The sequence below is a fragment of the Vanellus vanellus genome (genome assembly GCF_965231255.1).
Source record: "Vanellus vanellus genome assembly, chromosome: 3".
NCBI classification, from domain to species: Eukaryota; Metazoa; Chordata; class Aves; order Charadriiformes; family Charadriidae; genus Vanellus; species Vanellus vanellus.
In genome coordinates, this window is record NC_138907.1 from 45,745,600 (window position 1) to 45,757,674 (window position 12,075).

At 40.9% G+C, this 12,075-nt stretch overlaps 1 protein-coding gene across 1 annotated transcript in view; it reads right to left on the reverse strand.

The window, feature by feature from the left end:
• Positions 1-12,075, reverse strand: part of SLC35F3 (solute carrier family 35 member F3) — a gene marked incomplete at both ends in the record, with an annotated part of 186,095 nt that overhangs the window by 161,906 nt on the left and 12,114 nt on the right. The gene's annotated exons all lie outside the window — the stretch shown is intronic.

A 12,075-nucleotide genomic window follows, 5' to 3' on the forward strand; every position in this document is an offset into this window, starting at 1 on the left:
CGAGCATAGTATTCGAGGTGCAGCCTCACCAGTGCCGAGTACAGCGGGACAATCACCTCCCCAGTCCTGCTCACCACACATTTACTAATACAGGCTAGGATGCTGTTGGTCTTCTTGGCCACCTGGGCACACTGTTGGCTCATATTCAGCCGGCTGTCTACCAATACCCCAGGTTCTTTCTGCCAGGCAGCTTTCCAGCCACTTTTCCCCAAGCCTGTAGCGTTGCATGGTGTTGTTGTGACCCAAGTGCAGGACCTGGTACTTAGTGTTGTTGAACCGCATACTATTGGCTTCAACCCATTGCCCCAGCCTGTCCAGATCTCTCTGGGGGACCATCCTACCCTCAAGGAGGTCAACACTCCTGCCTAACTTGGTGTTGTCTGCAAACTTACTGAGGGTGCACTCAATCCCCTCATCCAGGTCGTTGATATTAAACAGATCTGGCCCCAATAACCGAGCCCTGGAGAACACCACTTGTGACTGGCTGCCAACAGTATTTAACTCCATTCACCAGCATGCTTTGGGCCCACCCTTCCAGCCAGGTTTTTAGCCAACAAAGAAGCACCCGTCCAAGCCATGAGCAGCCAGTTTCTCCAGGAGAATGCTGTGGGAAACGGTGTCGAAGGCTTTACTAAAGTCCAGGTAAACAACATCCACAACCTTAAACAACATTCCACTGAGTATCAACACGTGCATATGGCTTCAAGTCAGCCTCAAATAAGAACTAACGTCTGACAGACTATTAATTATTTCCTTGTTCAGTTGCTACAGTCTTGAAGCATGTCATAAGTCTATTAAACTTGTTAAATCTGCATAAACAATTTATTCATTTCTTATATTGAAAATATCAGTAAGACTAAAGTGAGACAACTCACTTTTGACCTCATCATCAGATGTGGAAACTTTCTTTTAACCGGCTGTCATATTTCACTTTTTCAAAACCCTAAACCACCATGTGTTGCTGGTTAGGAACGATCCTATAAGACAATGGAGTTCAAGCAGGCTTACAGATAATTGAAAATCTGAACTCCATTAAAGCTAAAGTCAAACTTGTAAGAAGATGATATTGTGAAACAGAGTAAGTAGATTTTTACTTAAATTTTACATTCAAAGATCTATCTGCACATTTCAAGAGTTTAAGTATATGACCAGTTTGTTACTCAATGGGGATGCCATGCAATTGGATTATATGCTTTTGTACAGGCCTCCCAGCTTCAGAAAAAAAACATACATTATAATTTAATTTGAGACATAGACCAAGACCAAAATAAGTCTATTTTCTGTTGATACTTTTGAAAATTAAAAATTACCTTCTTCATCTTCCTGTCCTTCATCAAAACTATATGGGATGTCTAGTATAGTTACTTTTTACATTTTCAAGACACAGAAATACTTTAGGTTAAACTCCTTTACCTCGATCACCTGCTTGCATTCCTATTTCAGACAAGTTTGTTTTCTAAGATGTAAGGCATAAGGGGGGATAACATCATGTTCTGATATTTATTCATTGTTACATCGGTAGCTAAGCTTTGTTCACAGCTTAGCAAAACATCATTTCATGATCACTTTACTGTTATCATCTAATCTTGCTCTATCTTTTCAGTGATTTGAGAATTCTGAAGTAAATCAATGACAATTTTATCAATAGAGTCCATTTTTATTTGCATGGCCAAAAATAATTATTCCATATAATTTATCGCAACTGGCACAGTATTTTTTATCTTGCAGTTTAAATACACATAGGCAAGCTTTTGGATTATTTTAAAGTTGTATCTGAACCTGTAAGACACCAGCTGCCCAAAACATTCAAAAACAGAGTTTAAATACGTTAACTCCCATTTTTACCAGCTAACTCTTACAGATCAGAAAATAAAAACTTTCTGGAGAGGTTCATCTCATAACATCTTTGTTGGTGACAGGGACATTGGGATCGAGTGCATCCTCAGCAAGTTTGCCAACACCACCAAACTGTGTGGAGCAGTCGACACGCTGGAGGGAAGGGATGCCATCCAGAGGGACCTGGACAGGCTAGAGAGATGGGCCTGTGTGAACCTCATGAAATTCAGCAAGGTCAAGTGCAAGGTCCTGCTGCACGTGGGTTGGGGCAATCCCAAGCACAAATACAGGCTGGGCAGAGAATGGATTGAGAGCAGCCCTGAGGAAAAGAACCAGGGTGTGCTGATTGATGAAAAGCTCAACGTGAGCCAGCAATGTGCAATCGCAGCCCAGAAGGCCAACCGTATCCTGGGCTGCATCAAAAGAAGTGTGGCAAGCAGGTCAAGGGAGGTGATTCTGCCCCTCTACTCCACGCCTGTGACACCCCACCTGGAGTATTGCGTCCAGATTTGGGGCCCCCAACATAAGAAAGACACGGACCTGCTGAAGCAAGTCCAGAACAGGGCCACAAAGATGAACTGAGGGCTGGAGCACCTCTCCTGTGAGGAGAGGCTGAAAGAGGTGGGGCTGTTCAGCCTGGAGAAGAGAAGGCTCCGGGGAGACCTTATTGCGACCTTCCAGTACCTAAAGGGGGCCTACAGGAGAGCTGGGGAAGGACTTTTTACTAGGGCATGTAGCAAGAGGATGAGGGGGAATGGCTTTAAACTGAAGGGGGCAGGTTCAGATTAAACATTAGGAAGAAGTTTTTCACTCTAAGCGTGGTAAGGCACTGGAACAGGTTGCCCAGAGAAGTTGCTGAGGCCCCATCCCTAGAAGTGCTCAAGGCAAGGTCGGACAGGGCAAAACCTGGTCTAGTGGGAGGTGTCCCTGCCCATGGCAGAGGGGTTGGAACTAGATGATCTTTAAGGTCCCTTCCAACTCTAACCATTCTATGACAACACCTTCTTGGAGTTGCCTAGCCTTGCTTTCTCTTGAAGGCTGAATAACAATTAGATGGACCGCAATTCATAGCAATCATGGCAATTCCTATGTTTCTATCCACAAGTAACACCACTGCCAGGAGTCCTGTAAGTGGTAATGGGCTATGTCTCAGTGTTGGAAGGTCTAAATTAGCAGGAGTACCAGCACATCCGATTTGGGGTTTGGCAAACGTACTTTTTGAAGTGGTGTCTTTTAGTTACAGTACCCTGTCTGTGGATCCCAGATCTTACTGAATAAGTAGTCCTTTACAAAAACTACACCTTTCTCATTCTAAGTGTATTGTCACATTATTTCAAATTACGCTTTTATCCATCACCTGCTCAAGATTATGCATCATGACTGTCACAAAAAGTTCTGCAGTACTTTGAAATAATTTTTCAATGCACATTTCAATTTCTACATTAAAAAATTCTGCCCCTGAATTCTACTGAGTACCCAAGCCAGTGATCTTAATACATTGTGGGTGCTTATAGACTTCTTAGCACAGCAGCTAAAACAGGCTAAGGTTTAGTCACAGGAAAATAGCACAAATTTCTTTTGTGATGCCTTCCCTCTATTTTTCACTAGACAGGTTCACCTTATTTCTTCTGCCCAGGTAAAAAGCATAGTACGTACACTTTTCTATCAAACTCCCTTACTCATTTTTCCATTTCTCTGCAAGCACCACTCAAAGAGTGCTGTAAGCAGTTTGAAATAACTGGTTGTCAAACTACAATACTCACTGCTGCAACTGTAGAGAAGGCTAAATTAAGACTTCTATAAAATGCCTTAGATGAACAAAACCATAGCTGCGATACAGACGAAAAATTCAGTGCAAAACTAATGGGCTTTATACAAGCGAATGAATTAAATGATTAGAAAAGGAGGGGGGAAATGAACTGTAAGAACAATCAGTCAATGTAAAGAAACCATCCAAACATATCAGTGCAGATCGTTACATAATGTTCTCTCAGGGTACTTGTGAGAAAACCTAACTGTTTCTGTTCAGGGACAGAGTTTTCACCAAGGTAACACTTAAATCCCAACAGCATTGGCTAACGCTGCATAGACATGCATTTGTTTTGCATGTGTTTGAATCATGTATTTATATTTAAAACAATGAAAAAGTACAGAGCACTGTAACATCAGGATTACAATCTTGATTTGGATATGTGTGATTTTGCACATGTGTAGGCTCAGCCACTAAGCAAAGGAAGGTGAGAGGACTGTGGATTCCAGTGTTACCTTGTCAAGAACAGTTTATTTGGAAAGGAGGGGGCAGAAAAAAAGGGTACCTTTCTCAGCCAAATTCCCAGTACATAGCACATCTGGAGATGGCACAGATCACATCAATACTGTGCTCCATCCTCTCCACTCCTGTGATCCTGGACAGATACAGGACCTGTCAAATCTAAACAATGTCAGTAGAAAATAACATGTAGGGACTTGCTGCTTGTACAAAGATCATCCAGTTTTCCTGCTCCCAAAATCTACTTTCCATGGAAGAGCTACTCTTCTCTGTCCTTTGCCAAGAACAGCTGAGTTTGCTGGCCAAAGAATCTCCAGGTCAGGGAAATACTCAAACAACAATTTTAAGCCCATTACTATTAGGTAAACAAAAAGCATAATCAAGATCTGGCCACTATTTTTTTTTTCCTTAGAGGTGCTTAGGATAGAGCATAGAAAGAAGTAAATGTTTAATTTGAAGCAATGTTCTTGACATTGTTCTTTAGCATTTATATGGCTCTAAGTAAAGGTAATTTATGACTGATACTAGGCTGTCTGGTTTTTTAGCTTGGTTATTTCAGGTAAGTTGCTGTCTCCTCTCTGCCTACCTACAAAACAAAACAACAATTGCAACGTAGCCCAGCTAGCACTCACCTCTTAGCAAAAGATGTTGGGGGTACAGTCAGTTCACATGTTTATGTCTGAGCTCATAATCTATTTAAATAAGAGTATGAGAAACATAAAGATAACATAAACCCTGTCACTTCTTAGATTTTCAACAGAACGGAAACCTAGTTTTCTTCCTAGTTCTGGCTCTTCAGACCTGTTTGAAGCTTTCATGACCTGTCCTATGCCTTTGCTATTCTTTAGTGTCTTTCTTATACTATTTATTTCCTTACAAGTTTTCACAGATGCGAATTTGGCTGCCTGCAATCCAGTGCTCCATATGGCATTCTCACCCACATACTCTTACACTTCCATAACAATCTCTTCTACTTTGTGTTTTATTTTGCTTTGTATTTTTTCATTTGCTAAATTTATTCAGAATGTTTTCCTTATTTTTCTGTATTTTATCCCTGTTGTTCTGTTACTGCCAAAATCTTTTTCATTAATTGCCTTGTCATATATGCGCATGGATACTCCAGCACACCACAACTATCAAAACCAGAGCTCAGGTGAGTTACCTGACGTTCGCTTTGTGAGCTGACATATCTCATTACACCTCCAGGAGCTGAGGGGAGGCCAAACAGCTTGCCCAGGCTCTTCGGAAAAGGCTGGCTTAAAAGAGGCAGAGGGCTTCAATATAATTTACTACATTCCATTCTTGGAGATGACTGACTGCACACAAACAGATTGGGAAATACATTCCTCTGCAGGACAGATACTACTTTAAATTCATAATATTTGTATTGGTGCCCAGGAGTTGCACAGATCCTGTCCTAAAGCATAAAACCAAATCTAATTTTCAGCTTGATACCAACTTGCAACCCCCTTTTGTCATTTACAAACCTGTCTTCACTCATTTTAAATGTTAAAATTAACTGGTATAACTCATCATTTCCCAGCCTTCCCCTTGCCATTTTGTCCAAACTGCTTTGAGAATTGCCTTTCTGGCACTAGCCACCCTGCCTCTCTGGACTTCCTATAGAAAATTCAGAACATGTTCACAGTTTTTCTTTTTAGCATATCAGTTCCCAGGGTGGTGTTAGTCTTTTTGAGTCTCTTCTTTTAGGACTGATCTTTTTCTACCCATGACTAGTACTGAAGCTAGTAGTGCAGCTGGCTGTCAGAAGAAAGAGACCTAATGGTGACAGATGAGAAACCTAAATAGATGAGGGAAAAAAATTCATCAGCAGTTGAGAGGGAAGACAGGTGTTTAATGGGGTAGAGACAATAGAAATGGAGAAGTTGAGTGCCTGGGGTGAAAGAATGACCTACAAGATAGGGATCAAACAAGCTGCCAAATCAGGCAACAAAGTCCCTCTCAGAGAATAATGACTTGCAGGTAGTCACAGATCCCAGGCTACATCTTAGAGAAACTCCACTACCAAGAAAATGAAGACCAAGGCAGTAGGATGAATCTAAGACACAGACCCTTATATTTGTATCTAACTCTTACTGATGTTAATTGAACTTAGGTTCACTAAAAAATTTGGGGATCTCAGTTTTCTGCCCAACTATGCAGAACTTGAAAATTAGTATAGGTAATTGAAGTTTAACTATTTCTAGCTTTCCAGGCTCCTGCTGACTGGCACTTATGTGAAACACTAATAAACTAGTGTGTTTAATCTAAGAATAAAAATTGGTACCCTTCCTTTTCTTGCCTTTGTCAATTTCCTCTCCTTGCCAAAGTCTACACCAGGAAGGCCCTTAGATGGCTACCCAAGCCACACTGCAGAGCAATTCAATTAAGAAGACTAATTCTTATTTGTCTGCAGTTTTATATTACAATTGGCTAACATATCTACAGAGGACTTGCAACTGTACATCACATCAATGAAGTTACTTGTCTTTTAGAAAGGAAAAAGAAAAAATAAAGTTGTAGAGAGTACTTTGTCCTGATGTTCATGGAAGTCTTTGTCCAAACTTTTGCATCATTTTCATCACAGAACACTCCCTTGCTCTTTACTTCCCATGCAAATTGGATACACCTAGCACCCGAGCAAAAAGGGCAGTGGCTGGAGAACAGAAAGCAACAGTACAAATTGCCACACGGAATCACAGAACGGTTTGGATTGGAGACCTTAAAGATCATCTACTTCCAACCCCCCTGCCATGGGCAGGGACACCTTCCACAAGACCAGGTTGCTCAAAGCCCCATCCAGCCTGGCCTTGAACACTTCCAGGGGTGGGGCCTCCACGACTTCTCTGGGCAACCTGTTCCAGTGTCCCACCACCCTCAGAGTAAAGAATATTTCTAATATTTAATCTAAATCTACACTCTTTCAGTTTAAAACCTCATCCTGTCACTATACTCCCTGATAAAAAGCCCCGCCCCATCTTTCCTGTAGGCCCCAGGACTCACCTCCCAGAAGCCAATATGAATTTCTCTCCCTCTCCCCCCATTGCACTCGTTCAAATCACAAATAATCACTTATAAATAAAGTGTGATTAATAGTCGCTCCTTAAAGATGACAATCCCTTAGGTGAGGATTATGTAGAACACGAAGACTTGTGTTCCGTATAAGAGACTATAAATCTCTTCTAGTCTACAAGTCTATAAGACTTGTGTGTAACAAATTTTTTCTTTTTCCAAAAACGTGACCCAGAGTTTAATTTGATCACAAAAAAATCGGTAACTGTAGTTTCTTGTCATATGCTGCATTTGGGATCCAGGACATCTGAATTATTACTTTTCTCAGCTAGATATTTGAAAATGTAATGCTGGTTCCTCCAAACTCTACAATTGATAATTGTCTTTGTCTTTTTCAGGCTACTTATTTTAAGCTGAATTCTACAAGCTTGTGCTGCTGGAGTAGTACTTTACTCCACTGAAATCAACAGAGTACCAATTTAAATAAAATGTATTATGTACTTGATTTGAAGAGGGTTTTATGCTTAAGGAAACGGCGCTTCTTCCAAACAAGATATCAAACACTTAATTTCACAACACGGTGCTATAATGTTTAATTGCTCACTCAGAAATATTACCAGAAGAAATATACTTTTCTCAAATAAATCAATGATCCATCAAAACACTAATTTATGCAGTTTTCAATTTGCATTAAATAAATTACAAAGAAACACTGTCACAAGGATTTTTCCTTATAGACAGACCATTGTGTCAAAGTTAATTGCTCAGCACACATGAATTACTTTGCATCCTGATCATATTACAATCTGGAAAAATGACAAGATCAGAATTATGAAAAAAGTTAAACCAGAGATCAATTATTATGTTGCAAAGGGCAAAAGGATTAAGAGAACTGAAGTATTTTGACACTGAATGGTATTATTTCTGTTTGCACACATAAATTATTTGGGTTATTCACACACAAATTGACTTACAATGTATATACAGTAGCAATGATGAAAACTTCTAGATCACTATAATTAGCATATAAAAATAAAAATGATATTTTATGTTGTGAAGAGTATCAAATTGGTATTTCCAAAAAAATTTACATGCACAGTGAGTAGAAACCAGCTATTTGGGGCAATACAAATAATTAACATCCTAGAAGTTAATATATACAAACAAATAATTTTAGTCACATAGCCGCTGCACAGCTTAAGTTACCCATATATCATTTTGCAGGCTTGAAACTTGTGTATCAAATAGTTGCAGAGACATTACCTTGGAACTCAGTAGCTCCAAGGAATATAACTCCCTCATTATTTAACTGAATAAAAAACACTGAAGACCTATCTTTCAAATATAAAGCAGATGCACGACCCTGTACTTACATCCATGGGTATTTTCAGTTATTACGCTGATTACTGGATAAGATCCTTAATATTTTAATGGTGTTACATTAACATAATAAAAAATATGAGAGATGAAGAGGAGAATAAAATACAGTAGTTTCAGTTGGAAAGGACCTACAATGGTCATCTCATCCAACTACCTGGCCACTTCAGGGCTGACCAAAAGCTAAAGAATATTATTAAGGGCATTGTCCAAATGCCTCTTCAACACTGACAGGCTTGGAGCATTACCTTATAGTAACTACTATAAGGTTTAAACTTAATTCATTAGTTAGTCCCAAAAGCTTTTAAATGCATAACTATTTGAGAAATACTATTTAAAGTAGGTAATGGCCGAGAATTGCTCCGATTTTAACTCTAAAAAAAAAGAAAAATATAACAAAACCATGCTTATGACATGACAGAATAATTCAGCCTATTGGAAATAAATCAACAGCAACAAAGAAGCAAGAAAGATCAGGACTTGCAGGGTTGGTTATTGTTCAGGGAAATTTTCCAGCTTCAACACTGAGCTCAGATTTATATAATCAATTTTCTTTTAGTAAAATTAGCTGCTGTTGCACAAAGCAGATCATAGCGGAACTGGTTTAACCTTGTACTAGCTGAGATCTATGCATCTCAAATGAAAGAAGCTTTTCTACAATGTGTTGATGTTTTGTACCTTCCAATTTTTCTTCAATGCACAGTAATTCAGCTACAGCAGTTACTATCCAAGGTATTAACTAATATTAAATCTCTTGATCTAGATCTCTCTTATTCCTCCAGTACAATTCCTATAGCTGGGCATACAAATTTGGCTAAGGTTCTACAATCCTCCCTGCAAAAAAGTGTTTCAAGATACAAATCGAGCGACTCATTCTGGATGTCATCTCCAAACACGTTGAGGAACAGGAAGTTATTGGAAGTGGTCAACATGGATTTACCAAGGGTAAATCATGCTTGACCAATCTGATAGCTTTCTATGATGTTATAACTGGTTGGCTGGATGAGGGGAAAGTCGTGGATGTCATCTACCTTGACTTTAGCAAGGCTTTTTACACTGTCTCCCATGACATCCTCATTAGGAAGCTGAGGAAGTATGGGCTAGATGAGGTGACAGTGAGGTGGATTGAGAGTTGGCTGCGGGACAGAACTCGGAGGGTTGTGATCAGCGGCACAGAGTCTAGTTGGAGGCCTGTAACCAGTGGTGTCCCCCAGGGGTCAATACTCAGTCCAAATTTGTTTAATATATTCATTAATGACCTGGATGAGGGGACAGAGTGTATCCTCAGCAAGTTTGCTGATGATACCAAACTGGGTGGGGTGGCTGACACCCCAGAGGGCTGTGCTGCCATCCAGCGTGACCTGGACAGGCTGGAGAGCTGGGCAGAGAAGAACCTAATGAGGTTCAACAAAAGCAAGTGCAAGGTCCTGCACCTGGGGAGGAAGAATGCTAGGCACCAGTATAGGTTAGGGGCGGACCTGCTGGGAAGTAGCTCGGAGGAGAAGACAGTAAATTATCGGTGGTAGACAGTAAATTATCCATGGCCCAGCAATGTGCCCTTGTTGCCAAAAAGGCCAGTGGAATCCTGGGCTGCATAGGGAAGAGTGTGGCCAGTAGGTCAAGGGAGGTCATTCTCCCCCTCTACTCGGCACTGGTGAGGCCACAACTGGAATACTGTGTCCAATTTTGGGCTCCCCAGTTCAAGAGGGACAGGGAACTGCTGGAGCGGGTCCAGCGAAGGGCAACTAAGATGATTAAGGGCTTGGAGCATCTGCCTTATGAGGAAAGGCTGAGAGAGCTGGGACTCTTTAGCCTGGAGAAGAGAAGGCTGAGGGGAGACCTTATTATGGCGTACAAGTATCTAAAGGGTGGGTTGAAGGAGGATGGAGCCAGGCTCTTTTCAATGGTTCCAAGTGACAGGACGAGGGGCAATGGGCACAAGTTAGAACACAGGAAGTTCCGTTCAAATACACCTAAACGCTTCTTTACGGTGAGGGTGACAGAGCACTGGAACAGGCTGCCCAGGGAGGTTGTGGAGTCCCCTTCCCTGGAGATTTTCAAGACCCGCCTGGATGCAGTCCTGAGTAATGTGCTCTAGGCAATCCTGCTTTAGCAGGGGAGTTGGACTAGATGATCTCTAGAGGTCCCTTCCAACTCTGATAATTCTGTGATTCTGTGAAATCGTCTCACCATTTGAGATTGTTTTACCTCTTCCTGTTTTGAACTGCTCCAGATAGAAAGGCAGTTTCATTGCTCTCATGCTGTCCTCACCTAATGTAAATAAGAAGGATCATTTTCTTATAAATAATTAGAGGATCACAAATACCTACTGTCTAATTGCCTCCTGCATGGGAAAAAAAGTAAAGAAAACAAAGGAATTCACTAGACATTTACAAGGGGAATGCTCTCAGCTGGAAGTGAATTCACTATACATGTTTACATCAACAGATAGCTACAACAGGAATGCTCTCAGCTGGAAGCTGGGACGAGATCCAGCCACTCTGCACTTCCATTTGAAAAGTGCAGAAGGCATTAGGATAGGAAAAAAGACTCTGGCCCTGTGATAGCATGTTGTGTCTGTAAAAATACTTTGGCTAGTTTACTCCTGGGACTCTCTGGAGGTTCATGAGTGTCCAAGCCTGCCAAACTGCACAGCCTTCACAGACCTATTACAACCACAGTGAGACCGGAACCCTCGCTTCCCTGCAGGACCACAGTATTCCACCACACCATTAGTTGCTGGTTTTAGTCTGGCAAAATTCCTCTTAACTTCTATCGGAGTTTTACCAAGATGAAGACTGAACAATTTTAGTCTTTAAAAATAAAGAGATAAGAAATTAATGCACTAACTGAATCAACCAGCTTCATCAGATGGATTTTAAACTTTACCTAGGAGTTTCTCCAAGCTACTTGGTGTACATCACTTGTATGGCTTTGTGGTGGCATAGTTTAACAATAACCAAAAAAACTAAGCTGCATGTACAACATTTTGTTATCTTTAGCTTTCCGAACTTCTCCAAGAACACTAACTCCATCCCACTGCACACCACCTTTTCTCTACGTTTGCAAAGAGGTCTGGTTTTATATTTTCTCACTCCTCAACTGACCGAGTCAGTGCTATCAAAGCCTAACTGGCTTCCAAGTTATAGCTTATACAAATGATGAACTAGAATGCCCTTCTGTTACTGTTTTAAAAGGCTCCTGCCTCTGTCTCATTCAGTGTCCCCAACACGAATACAGGCGGATTCCTTGTCCTCATCTGAAGTAGAAAGACATGAACAATGATTTAGCGTTTAGCAAAAATGAGGGAGTCTGGACTTCGGGAAATAAGTATTTTCTATCAGTAACAGACCTGTTTGAGGACCTTCCCCTCCTATCCCAGTGCTTCTATAGCATGCTTTCTTAGAGGTCTCACTCCTTAACTCCTAACCTAAAACTGCAAATGACTATGTATGTTCTTTCTCCTTTCAGCACTTGGGCTCTGGGTAGTCAGCTTTCTAGGTAATGGGAAGAAAAAGTGGTCTCTTAATTGCTGTAGATGCTTTCTACCCATGTTGGGACAAGCTATTAAGTACTAATTA